Genomic DNA, 10,340 nt, shown 5'->3' with positions numbered 1-10,340 from the left:
GCACCTTTGTCCTTCTGCATTGTCTAAATCTAAGCAAGTCTGGAAGGAAAAAGTTAAACATCCTGTTATAGCTGCTGCTACTAATCCTGTTGCCACAAATGTTGTTGCTTCTGTTATCTCTAATTCTGCCTGTGAGATTGCTGCCATGTCTATCTCTTCTGCTAAGATGGCTGCAGTTAAGGGTAAGGCTGCTTTACCCACTGTAGCCTCGTCTAGTAATTGTGAATCTGGATCGACACTCACTTCTAAAAATGATGTGATTGTATCAGCTCCTTTAACTGGTTCTACTCCTGTCATTATCCCTCCTTCTACTGGTGTCAATGGGGAAGGTAGGCCACGGAGAATTGTAAAGCCCCCTGATAGGGGTCAATGATTTGCTCCTGGAATGTCAGGGGATTGAATGACCCCCTTAAGCAATCAGAGGTGTATCCTTTGGTTACAAAATATAAATTGATAGCTTTATGACTTCTTGAAACAAAAATAAAGCCGGATAATAAAGATAAAGTCCTCACTCGTTTAAAGTTGTGTAATTGGTCCAGCCTTGATAATTTTCATTTGCATGCTATGGGTAGAATTTATTGCTTTTTGATGGCTCTAAAATCAGTTTTACTATGGAAAAGGTTACATCTCAGTTTCTTCATTGTAAAGCTTATTTGGGATCCAAAATTTGTTGGTAGACTCTTGTATATGGCTCAAATTCCCCTATAGAGCGTTCTGTTCTTTGGTCTGATCTAGTTGACCTTGCTCTTTCTACTTCTGGTGCTTGGCTAGTGCAGAGAGATTTTAATGCCATTTTGAATAATTCTGAAAGAATTGGAGGTGCCCATATAACAAATTGTGGATCTGAGTTTGAGGCTTGTCTTTTTAGGTGTGGTCTTTCTGAGCTCAACAACCATGGTTCATTTTTCACTTGGACAAACAACCAGGACACCTAGTCTCGTATTTGGCGAAAGGTGGATAGATGTTTAATCAATTCTGATTGGCTAGATGTGTTTCCTGGGTCTGATTATGAGGTCATTAGTCCAGGATTGTCTGATCATTCCCTCTTATTGTTCATATTAGGAATTTGATTCCTCGACGTGCCTCGCCTTTTAAATTTTTTAATATGCGGACCACTCATCCTCATTTCAAGCAGATTGTTTCTGCGGTTTGGAGATCCCCTATCTCTGGCTCTCATATGTTTGTGCTTTGGTCTAAACTCAAGTTGCTTGCTAAGGAGCTCCGTGTTCTTAATAGAGTTGAATTCTCGGATGTCTCTGTTCGTGTTGCTAACTGTAAAGCTTCTTTGGATCATTTGCAATCAAATCTTCACCAAGCTCCTCTTGATCAAGATCTTTTAGACCAAGAGCGAGCTTTGGTTATTCATTGTAGATCTCTAAAATTCTATGAAGAGAGTTATTTCAGACAAAAAGCTCGTGCTGATTGGTTAAAGTTGGGTGACCAAAACACTAAATATTTTCATCAATCCCTTAAACTTAGATATGCTAAAAACAACATTGTATCTCTTCGTCTTCAGGATGGCTCTATGTGTTTCGATCATCCTACTATCTCTCGTGCTATGATTGACTTTTATGAGGACTTATTGGGAGTTGAGTCTCATGCTCGAGTATATTCTGATTCTTCTATTTGGTAGGCTGGTAAGCTTCTTTCTTTTGAGCAAGCTACCTATCTTTGTAGGCCAGTAAGCTATGATGAGGTCAAATCCACTCTTATGGGTATGGGAAGTAACAAAGCCCCTGGTGTGGATGGTTTTAATGCTTACTTTTTCAAAAAAGAATGGGATACTGTTGGCCCTTCAGTTTTTGCTGCAATTGATGAATTTTTCAGAATTGGACGTTTATTGAAGCAATTCAATTCCACTGCCCTTGTGGTTATTCCAAAAGCTCCCAACCCTTCTGGCCTTACTGATTACAGGCTCATTGCTTGTTGCATTATCATATATAAACTCATTACTAAAATCCTTGCTACTAGAATGTCTCAAGTTATGCCCTCTATCATAGCTTTGAACCAATCTGCTTTCGTCAAAGGTCGCAGAATAGCAGACAATATTTTATTGGCCCATGAACTTGTACACAACTATCATAGAAATAATGGTAACCCAAGGCTTACTCTGAAAGTAGATCTACGGAAGGCCTTTGATTCAGTGTCTTGGGATTTTTTAGAAGAAGCTCTTTTAAATCTAGGTTTTCCTTCTCAATTTATCGATTGAGTTATGACATGTGTTAGAACTGCCACCTTTTCCATTGTTATTAATGGGGGTTTGGAGGGCTACTTTCATGGGAAAAAGGGAGTTAGACAGGGTAATCCTATTTCCCCTCTTCTTTTTGTTATTGCTATAGAATACCTTTCTCGTTGTTTTCACCATTTGATTCCACCTGACTTTGGGTTTCACCCTGGATGTCGTACTCTTCGAATTACTCATCTATGTTTTGCCGATGATCTATTGGTATTCTGTCGTGGTAGTTTTAACTCAGTCACTCAAGTTATGTCCATTCTTAAACATTTTGAACAAGTTTCTGGGCTCCATATCAATGAGGGCAAAAGTCTTGTTTTCTTTTCTGGTGTTACTGATCATATCAAAGCTGAAATCTTGACCATGTTAAACTTCAAGGAAGGTTCCCTCCCTGTGACTTATTTGGGGATTCCTTTAATATCCTCAGGTCTGAAAAAAGAGCATTGTGACAAAATTATTCATAAAATCACTGCTAGAATTACTTGTTGGACTTCTCGTTTTCTCTCTTATGGGGGTAGGATCCAATTGGTGATTTCTGTTTTACAAAGTCTCTATGTCTATATGTGTTCTGTTTTTATGCTTCCAAAATCGATTATTCAGTCTATTGACAGGCTTTGTTGGGATTTTCTCTGGCATGACAATTCCAATTCCAAATCTAGACATGTTGCTTGGCATGATGTTTGTCTACCTAAAAAAGAAGGAGGCTTGGGACTTAAGTCACTGTCAATCTAGAACTGTGCTGCAGTAGGTAAAAATATATGATTTCTTGTAACCTCTTATGAAAGTTTATGGGTTGCTTGGATTAGGGCAAATAAGTTTCAAACCTTGAGTTATTGGGGGATAATGAAGTCCCCTGATGCCAGTTTGTGTTGGAGGAAGTTCTTGATCTTCGCTCTATGTTTAAGGGTTTGTTTTCTTACTGCCTTGGTTCTGGTATGCATTTCAAATTTTGGACTGATCCATGGCTTCGGGGTGTTTCATTGATTGAGAAATTCCCGTCTATCTGTATTGTTGATGCTAATATTTCTAAATCGGCTTATGTTGCTGATGTTTGGCATGATAATCATTGGCAGTTACCTGATCCTATTGATTCTATTACTGCTCAAGCTTGGGACTTTATTACTGCCCATTTTACTTGTTCTATTGATTCAGACATTATTTCTTGGAAGCTTACCACTTCTGGTATATACTCAATTGCTTCTGCTTATGAATATTTCGGGCCTAAAAAGCCTGTTATGACTTGGTATAACTTGATTTGGGATTCTTCTCATGTCCCTAAATGTAGTTTTATTGCTTGGTTTGCAATTAAGGGGAGACTTGCTACTCGTTCTAGACTGCTCAGATGGGGGGTCACCTCCTCTGATCTTTGCAATTTGTGTGGTATTCATAGGGAGACTATTTCTCATCTTTTTTTCGATTGTCCACTTTCAGCTATGGTTTGGATTAAGATATTACATTCTTGTTCTATCCAAAGAGCCCCTTTACGCTAAAATAGAGAAGTCAGTTGGTTTTCCAGGCATGCTTCTTCTAAGTCTAGACGCTCTCAAATTCGTCGAGCTACTTTCTGCTCTACTGTATATTGGATTTGGAGAGAGCGCAATGATGTTATTTTTACGGGACAAACTCCTAACTCTGAGCACATTTTCCTTCATGTGCAAAATTTGATTCATTTTAGATTTTATGATTTGTTACATCCCTAGATTGAACATTCTCCTTGGGTTGTATAATTTCTGTGAATTTGGAGGATTATTTCTGTATGTTTTGTTGTTGTAAAATACCGAAAATAGGCAAATATTGATAAGGGAATTTTTGGAAATTTTTCGGGAATTTTTCGGAACTTGTACGGACGAGTTAACGGGGACAAAACGGGGCTCGGAAAAAAACCTGTTTAGGCTACCCCATTTAAGTAAGGAAATGTTTATATTTACAATTCCTTTTTCTTTTATTTTCTTTATTTTCCTCGCCGTTTCCCTCTTCCCCGAGACCTTCTCCCCCCTCGCGCCCGCAAACCTTCTGCCTTAACCGCCCACGGCGGTTTTCCTCCTCTCGCTCGCGTGCATAAGGCCGGGATCAAGAGAAGTCGGTGTTCTCTTCTCCCTCTCCGCAACCGATGCCTTCTTCTTACTATTTCTCCAAGCGTCGACGACGCGCGAGCACAGCCGAACCGAGCCCTCTTTGCCCTAGCGCCGACCCGCCACCGAGCCCTAGCATCTCCGCCGACGCCAAGCAGTGCCGGCGACCCATCCTCTGCCCTAGACTCATTCAGCACCGCCGGCCACCCCGTGCCCTAGCCGAGCCCTTGCCGTGGAGTTCCCAGCGCCGTCGCCGCCTCACGGGACATCGCCGAACCCGATTTCCCTCGTCTCTCCTCCTTCCCGAGCCGCACCAGGCGCTGCCATCACTTGAGGCCGGACGGAACAGTGCAAACGACTACCTCTTCAGTTGCCCTAGCCTTCGTCCACTGCAGATTTCCTCACAGTTGTCCTCGGCAGATCGCTGCCCACTTTCGTGCATTACTTCTTACTGCCGATCAACTCACTTGTTGCTGTGCCATTGACGGTGTTGATTTGGGGCTCAGATCATAGAGGTTAGGGTACTGCCCTAATTGGTTGTATAGGGTATTTAATTGTTGCTGTGGGTTTTATTGTGATTCTGGTAGTGTGGAGGATTTCCAGCAGCAATTACTTCGTTGGCAGCAAGTTGTCCTACGGAGCAACACCTGTGGAGGTTTTGGATTAAGGTAAGGGTTTAGTGTGGATTGATTATGTTTATGTTGGGAATAGGTAGATTGGATTAGCTTTAGACTTTTAATCTAATGTTATGATTAGGGTTAAAGAAAATTAACCCTAGTTAATTGTTGGATTTAATTTAGGAAGGTCGAGATTATGGTTTAGGGTTTTTCCCTAAATTATTCTTAAGGATTTTTATTTAGCTATTCGTTTAATTTGTAGCTAAATAAAAATGTATGTTTGATATCACAGGACTTTGACGCGAGACGAGTATCTCGATGTCGGATTTGGACATTCCTATTGGAGGCGGGTACTTTTGACTTATGTCATTTGATATACATAGTAGTGAATATAACAAGTTGCATTAATTATGTTTCTTATTTGTTCCGGTTAATCACTACCCGATGCTTGTTACATAATTGATTGATTGCTTGTTTTACATCTCATGTATTCCTTACCTGTTGATACATGCTTATAGGGGTAGTGATATACCATGCTTCACCATGTTCAGGACCTAGGTTTTTATACCTTCTGTGTACCTTTGATTTGATTTGATTCGTTGACCTATGATGCACTTTTATATATATGTGGATTAGGTCAGGATATTTTGTGGTTAGTGTCATGCACCATTTGTATGATTGCATGTTGTGCGATAGTTCGCTCTATTATTGTTGAGCACATCGCTAGTTACATGGATCTGCACACACCACCACTCATGGGTTAGTGGTCGATTCAGGCAGAGTGTGTTGCAGCAGGGACTCTGTTAGGCACCGTTGGTCCGCTCATGGGTAGTGTGACACAACGTGTTAGCCGGCAGGGATTCCTCCCCGTCATCGTGTACCGGGAGTTGAGAGCATTGCGCTCCCCCATTTATGATTTGGGGTAGGAGGATAGGTGTACTCCGACAGCATCCCATCCACTCGGTCACTCATCAGGAGTAGTGACGACAGAGTGCACGGTTGTCACAACCCTACCCACTCGGCCTCACTATTGTGTGAGATGAGCGACTGGCGTCAGGGGTGACCAGGACGCATCATACGCATGATCATTTATTGCTTGTGTTTGTGTTTCTGCATTTATATGTTGCATATTGTTTGGATACCATATCACTCGGACTGGATTTCCATATCACTCGGACTGTTTGTCCTTATACCCCGGTCCTGGTTAGTACAGTATTCTCCTGTTTACTTCAGTTTACATTTACCTTTATTACATCAGGAGACTGTACACATGATTAGTGCTAGGTGTTATTTCCTTACTTTGTATATCAGTTGTACCTACTGAGTGTTGGACTCACCCCGCCTCCATTGTTGTTATTTTTCAGGTTGATGCTGTCAGGAGAGAGTTCCAGTTGCTAGTCCCCTGCTGACCACGAGGGCTTAGTAATCTTTTGGTTTTCTTCTTTATTAGTCTATGTTCAGACTTATTCTGTTTTTGATACTATGGATTTTTTGATACTATGGATCTGGTATGAATTTTATGTGTCGATGGATTTTATTTCGATATGTTTTACTACATGCCTGCCTGGACGGCAGAAGAGGTGAGTAAATCGGATTTGAGCTTTACGAGTGTAGTGGAGTAGGGTTGATTTCGAGTCTGAGTATTATTCTTCCGTTTACTTGTTATATAAACTGCGTGGAATGTCTGTGTATTGTATTTTATTTCTGCTATTATTCCAGCCGCTTGTGGCTGAGGTATGTGGATATGTAGAAAGTTTCAGATTGTCCACCGTACAGGGGAGATGCTACCGAAATTTCTTCGGACAGGGACTCCTCCGGGGCGTGACAGTTGTATTTTTGTATGAATGACAGTTAATAAAATGAACTTCATCAAAAAAAAAATCTTAGAAATTCTGATTTTCAAAAGAATACGTTTTGGGAAAAAAATTTCACATTGGTACTGCTTCCTTAACTCCTTAGAAACTTTCAAATTTATGTTTTCTTTTCTTATATTTTTATCCTAATTTTATTTTGATGTGATCAAAAGGGGAAAATGAGAGATGAGAGCTTAAGTCTAGGGAAGATTGTATTTGTAATTTTATAGTTTGTAAAATTTCAATTTTAATTGTCAATTTATTAATTCTATATTTTTACCCTGACTCTAACTTGGGTTGATCCACACATCAAAAAGGGAGTGTAAATACCTTATGGCAGTTTTAACGTGATCAATCAAGTTAAGTTAGATTTTGTGTATTTGATCCTTATGTCTAAATGTGTAGGAGCTTAGAAATACAAGAAGTCGAGCAGAAGACGTACCTAGCGAGAAAGATGACACGAAAAAGGAGCCAACGGGTTCAGTGCATCCAAGGAACAAGGTGCTATGGAGGAGTACATCGGTGGACGAGAAGAGCATGTGTGGCGTTCAAGGGACGAGAAGCTAGGAAGGAAACTTGCTCGAAGAGAAAGTCAGAGTTGGGTTCGGGTGAGTTCTACTCCGGATAATGGGAGCATCACCCATACGATGAATATCAACCTAGTTTGCCTTGTGGAAGGTGCCTTCCCTTCACCATTACCTAAGGATAAAGTTTTATTCTCGACGGATAAAATCTATCTGATGGAAGGCGCCTTGGACCAATTTGAAGGCGCCTTTAAGCTGCAGGTAACATTTTCCAGAGGTTATAAAAAGACCCCTAGAGTTAGGAAATATTCAATAACTCTTGTATTCATTTCCTATATAGTATATTTCTGAGCATTTAATGAGTGTAACAGGCTTCTCCGTCTTCAATGAAGGAGACTTTATAGTGCTTTCATTTACCTTGAATTAACAACCACCTAGGTTGTAACCAAATAATTCTTCTGCCTCTTTTATTTCTTAGTCGTTCAATTGCTTTAATATAATTTTTCTATCTAACGAAGTTGAAAGATTGAGAAAGGTTTATTTTTATTTTTCAAGGCAATTCATCCCCCCTCTTGTCGGCCTACTTACACCAATAGTGAATACCTAGTACATCCAAGGAGTACCAATAGATATTGGGTTTGTAAGAGTATGTTCTCTTCACACTAAATTGGTTTAGGGTGTGTCAACCCTAATTGGAAGGGTAGTTAATTTAACCACGGTGAAGTTGGTATTTTAAGACATTTTCAAGGTATTGTGACACCTTAAAATGAGAAGTTGAGTTTTACTCTTAAAGAGTAAAAGTGTGACAATAAAATTTTTGAAATATTGAGCTTAATTAATTGACACAAATATGATAGAATTTAAAAGTATACCTGAATTGGGATTTTGACATGCTCTAGGGAGATGGGGCAACTTATATTTTTTTGACATAATAGTTAAAGGATGAAGCTTAGATGAAAAATCTAGGTATTTTTGAGCTATCATGGTCATGTTTTGTGTGCCCTATCACATATCATGATATTATACCTTGCATTCATATTGTTATGAGAATGCTACATGTCATGTCATACACACATCATTAAGCTATGATAGTTTTTATTTTAAAAAACACTCATTTGATGTATGTCATAATCACTATTATTTTAATTCCTTGTAATTAAGGACAATGTCATTAATTGATATCCTAGGTAAGATAATCAATGTTAAAATGTCTAATTAGAGATGCATGATTCCTTAGTTTAGGAAAACTATTTTATATCTTATAGAGACCATAAGATAACTTGTATGTATATTGAGATACATTAGATACAAATGACATGTTAGGAGGACAAGCAAAACTCAAGATGTTAATTTAGTACATCTATTTGAGTTTTAGTTTCATCTAACACACATGGATTTTGTAAAGTTCAATCATGAGGAAAGCTAATATGAAAGTCATGTGCATTTAGCCATAGATTATGGTTGTAAATTTTTTTTAAAAATTATTTCAAAATCATTTTATAAAGTATTGGTGATCTATATTTATTGATAGGAATCACCAATGATTAGTTAGATACAATTAGAGTGAAACATTAAAGTTTCAATGGTTTCCAATTTTTTATAATTCATTGAAAATAAAATATATTTTCATTAAAAAAAACTTTTTTTATAATAATATGTGACATAAGTAATGTATATGTGAAATTTCATGAGTTTTTGAATATCGTAAAATTATTTATAAGTTTCTGAATTTTATCTGAAATTGAATATGAAATTTCACACTCACCAATAGATTAGGCATTGTTACCAATCAATTGGCACATATGGTATGTCAATCGATTAACATAAGTTAGAATCGATTGGTAACTGAAACTAACTGATTTCGATTGAAATGGATTTATTTCAGTTGATTAAGCTGTGTTTTGGTAATTTGGCTATTCCTAGCCCTATGAAATGTTTGGACAAGTATTTGAGGGTATTTTTTTTTGATGAAAATGAGAAATAAATGGTCAAAGGGGACTAATGTAGAGTTAAGGAGGGGATTTAGATTCAAGGTTAAATTTTTAACTTTATGACTTCAATTTTGAAATTCTTAAAAGTTTAGGAAATCCAAATCATTGTTGGTACAATCATAGAAATTGGAGCATACTTTGAGGGGGACTTTCACCTTAAAGGCATGATTTGGATAAGAAAGGAGATCTAATAAGGATGATGGATGTATACTCAAGGTTGAGCATTGAAAATAATAAAAGGTTGTGAACCTTCATTATGATAGGTTGAGTATTTCAAAACAATGGAAGGTAGAGAACCTTCATTGTCATGGTTAGATGAATCTTAAGAGAAGATTTTTGATGTGTGCCAAAGGGAGAGACTGTAGAATTTAAGTTAAGAAACCATCATTCATGCTTTGGAATGGGATAAGATGGAAGTTGGGCTAATAAATTAGCCTAACTTAAACATATTGTCAAATATTAAAAAAAGGGAGATTATTGGTGTAATAATCCTCTAGTGAAGGTTGACCAAGTTGACTAAGATTGGATTAACTCAAGCTTGAGTTTCGATATTTGACAATATGTGAGTGAGAAGTCAAGGAAGGGGTGGATACTTGAATCGAAAAGTACTAACTAAAAATTAGGCAAAAAAAAAATCTAACCTGAAGGAAGTCCTAACGGGAGATTAGGTAAGGAAAATTCTAACTGAAGCTTAGGCAAGGGTCTTAACTGGAGGTTAGGCAAGGGTGAGAAGTATACTGAGTGACTAGTCCTAACTAAAGGTTAAACAAGAAAAGTTCAACGAGAAGGTTGGCAAGAGAAAAATCCAAGTGGTTATGGAGAACCGGACACTTGGTGATGGAAAGACTAACAAGAAGGTTGTCAAGGGAAAATCTAAATAGGTCAAGGAGGACCGTATACTTTGTAAAGGAAAAGTCTAAGTGGGTCAAGGAGAATCCGACACTTGTTAAGAAAGTTTAAGTAGATCAAAGGTTAACTAGATACTTTGGAAGAAAGTCTCAGTAGGTTGAGGCTAATCGAATACTAGGCAAGATGTGGGTTCAGACTTTG

The 10,340-nt window shown here is 38.2% G+C and overlaps 1 long non-coding RNA gene across 1 annotated transcript; it reads left to right on the top strand.

The window, feature by feature from the left end:
- The first annotated feature begins 4,205 nt into the window (after window positions 1–4,205).
- Window positions 4,206–5,257, top strand: LOC121990436. Its single transcript, XR_006114598.1, has 3 exons — window positions 4,206–4,820; window positions 4,893–4,973; window positions 5,215–5,257. It is a non-coding gene; the product is annotated as an uncharacterized LOC121990436 (long non-coding RNA).
- Window positions 5,258–10,340: the final 5,083 nt, after the last annotated feature.

The sequence above is a fragment of the Zingiber officinale genome, chromosome 6B (assembly GCF_018446385.1).
Source record: "Zingiber officinale cultivar Zhangliang chromosome 6B, Zo_v1.1, whole genome shotgun sequence".
NCBI classification, from domain to species: domain Eukaryota; kingdom Viridiplantae; phylum Streptophyta; class Magnoliopsida; order Zingiberales; family Zingiberaceae; genus Zingiber; species Zingiber officinale.
This window is presented reverse-complemented; position numbering and strand designations above follow the sequence as displayed.